A 3,847-nucleotide genomic window follows, 5' to 3' on the forward strand; every position below is an offset into this window, starting at 1 on the left:
GTCCGTTTTTTGGCATTTTTACGACAGGGTCCCCCCTTACGACATTTTAGCAAAAAATGTTTTTCTTAAAAAATGCATTTTCTTACATTTTCTTACATTTACGGGTTTAGTCGGGACTCCTGATGACGTTTTGAGACATCTCCTACAACTACAGCACCAGAATTGTGCTGCTCAAACAAGTCCGTTTTTTGAATTTTTTTTTGTAAAAATAAAGTTTTCCCAAAAAAAGCATTTTATGCCATTTTTAGGTTTTGTAGGGACTCCTGATGACGTTTTAAGACATCTCCTACAACTACAGCACCAGAATTGTGCTGCTGAATCAAGTCCGTTTTTTGGCATTTTTACGACAGGGTCCCCCCTTACGACATTTTAGCAAAAAATGTTTTTCTTAAAAAATGCATTTTCTTACATTTTCTTACATTTACGGGTTTAGTCGGGACTCCTGATGACGTTTTGAGACATCTCCTACAACTACAGCACCAGAATTGTGCTGCTCAAACAAGTCCGTTTTTTGAATTTTTTTTTGTAAAAAAAAAGTTTTCCCAAAAAAAGCATTTTATGCCATTTTTAGGTTTTGTAGGGACTCCTGATGACGTTTTGAGACATCTCCTACAACTACAGCACCAGAATTGTACTGCTGAAGCAAGTCCGTTTTTTGGCATTTTTACGACAGGGTCCCCCCTTACGACATTTTAGCAAAAAATGTTTTTCTTAAAAAATGCATTTTCTTACATTTTCTTACATTTACGGGTTTAGTCGGGACTCCTGATGACGTTTTGAGACATCTCCTACAACTACAGCACCAGAATTGTGCTGCTCAAACAAGTCCGTTTTTTGAATTTTTTTTTGTAAAGAAAAAGTTTTCCCAAAAAAAGCATTTTATGCCATTTTTAGGTTTTGTAGGGACTCCTGATGACGTTTTGAGACATCTCCTACAACTACAGCACCAGAATTGTACTGCTGAAGCAAGTCCGTTTTTTGGCATTTTTACGACAGGGTCCCCCCTTACGACATTTTAGCAAAAAATGTTTTTCTTAAAAAATGCATTTTCTTACATTTTCTTACATTTACGGGTTTAGTCGGGACTCCTGATGACGTTTTGAGACATCTCCTACAACTACAGCACCAGAATTGTGCTGCTGAAGCAAGTCTGTTTTTTGAAATTTTTTTTGTAAAAAAAAAGTTTTCCCAAAAAAAGCATTTTATGCCATTTTTAGGTTTTGTAGGGACTCCTGATGACGTTTTGAGACATCTCCTACAACTACAGCACCAGAATTGTGCTGCTGAATCAAGTCCGTTTTTTGGAATTTTTACGACAGGGTCCCCCCTTACGACATTTTAGCAAAAAATGTTTTTCTTAAAAAATGCATTTTCTTACATTTTCTTACATTTACGGGTTTAGTCGGGACTCCTGATGACGTTTTGAGACATCTCCTACAACTACAGCACCAGAATTGTGCTGCTCAAACAAGTCCGTTTTTTGAAATTTTTTTTGTAAAAAAAAAGTTTTCCCAAAAAAAGCATTTTATGCCATTTTTAGGTTTTGTAGGGACTCCTGATGACGTTTTGAGACATCTCCTACAACTACAGCACCAGAATTGTACTGCTGAAGCAAGTCCGTTTTTTGGCATTTTTACGACAGGGTCCCCCCTTACGACATTTTAGCAAAAAATGTTTTTCTTAAAAAATGCATTTTCTTACATTTACGGGTTTAGTCGGGACTCCTGATGACGTTTTGAGACATCTCCTACAACTACAGCACCAGAATTGTGCTGCTCAAACAAGTCCGTTTTTTGAATTTTTTTTTGTAAAAATAAAGTTTTCCCAAAAAAAGCATTTTATGCCATTTTTAGGTTTTGTAGGGACTCCTGATGACGTTTTAAGACATCTCCTACAACTACAGCACCAGAATTGTGCTGCTGAATCAAGTCCGTTTTTTGGCATTTTTACGACAGGGTCACCCCTTACGACATTTTAGCAAAAAATGTTTTTCTTAAAAAATGCATTTTCTTACATTTTCTTACATTTACGGGTTTAGTCGGGACTCCTGATGACGTTTTGAGACATCTCCTACAACTACAGCACCAGAATTGTGCTGCTCAAACAAGTCCGTTTTTTGAAAATTTTTTTGTAAAAAAAAAGTTTTCCCAAAAAAAGCATTTTATGCCATTTTTAGGTTTTGTAGGGACTCCTGATGACGTTTTGAGACATCTCCTACAACTACAGCACCAGAATTGTACTGCTGAATCAAGTCCGTTTTTTGGCATTTTTACGACAGGGTCCCCCCTTACGACATTTTAGCAAAAAATGTTTTTCTTAAAAAATGCATTTTCTTACATTTTCTTACATTTACGGGTTTAGTCGGGACTCCTGATGACGTTTTGAGACATCTCCTACAACTACAGCACCAGAATTGTGCTGCTCAAACAAGTCCGTTTTTTGAATTTTTTTTTGTAAAAAAAAAGTTTTCCCAAAAAAAGCATTTTATGCCATTTTTAGGTTTTGTAGGGACTCCTGATGACGTTTTAAGACATCTCCTACAACTACAGCACCAGAATTGTGCTGCTGAATCAAGTCCGTTTTTTGGCATTTTTACGACAGGGTCCCCCCTTACGACATTTTAGCAAAAAATGTTTTTCTTAAAAAATGCATTTTCTTACATTTTCTTACATTTACGGGTTTAGTCGGGACTCCTGATGACGTTTTGAGACATCTCCTACAACTACAGCACCAGAATTGTGCTGCTCAAACAAGTCCGTTTTTTGAATTTTTTTTTGTAAAAAAAAAGTTTTCCCAAAAAAAGCATTTTATGCCATTTTTAGGTTTTGTAGGGACTCCTGATGACGTTTTAAGACATCTCCTACAACTACAGCACCAGAATTGTGCTGCTGAATCAAGTCCGTTTTTTGGAATTTTTACGACAGGGTCCCCCCTTACGACATTTTAGCAAAAAATGTTTTTCTTAAAAAATGCATTTTCTTACATTTTCTTACATTTACGGGTTTAGTCGGGACTCCTGATGACGTTTTGAGACATCTCCTACAACTACAGCACCAGAATTGTGCTGCTGAAGCAAGTCTGTTTTTTGAAAAATTTTTTGTAAAAAAAGTTTTCCCAAAAAAAGCATTTTATGTCATTTTTAGGTTTTGTAGGGACTCCTGATGACGTTTTGAGACATCTCCTACAACTACAGCACCAGAATTGTGCTGCTGAATCAAGTCCGTTTTTTGGAATTTTTACGACAGGGTCCCCCCTTACGACATTTTAGCAAAAAATGTTTTTCTTAAAAAATGCATTTTCTTACATTTTCTTACATTTACGGGTTTAGTCGGGACTCCTGATGACGTTTTGAGACATCTCCTCCAACTACAGCACCAGAATTGTGCTGCTCAAACATGTCCGTTTTTTGAAATTTTTTTCGTAAAAAAAAAGTTTTCCCAAAAAAAGCATTTTATGCCATTTTTAGGTTTTGTAGGGACTCCTGATGACGTTTTGAGACATCTCCTACAACTACAGCACCAGAATTGTGCTGCTGAAGCAAGTCTGTTTTTTGAAAAAATTTTTGTAAAAAAAAAGTTTTCCCAAAAAAAGCATTTTATGCCATTTTTAGGTTTTGTAGGGACTCCTGATGACGTTTAGAGACATCTCCTACAACTACAGCACCAGAATTGTGCTGCTGAATCAAGTCCGTTTTTTGGCATTTTTACGACAGGGTCCCCCCTTACGACATTTTAGCAAAAAATTTTGTTCTTAAAAAATGCATTTTCTTACATTTACGGGTTTAGTCGGGACTCCTGATGACGTTTTGAGACATCTCCTACAACTACAGCACCAGAATTGTGCTGCT

The sequence above is a fragment of the Entelurus aequoreus genome, unplaced genomic scaffold (genome assembly GCF_033978785.1).
Source record: "Entelurus aequoreus isolate RoL-2023_Sb unplaced genomic scaffold, RoL_Eaeq_v1.1 HiC_scaffold_32, whole genome shotgun sequence".
Lineage (NCBI taxonomy): Eukaryota > Metazoa > Chordata > Actinopteri > Syngnathiformes > Syngnathidae > Entelurus > Entelurus aequoreus.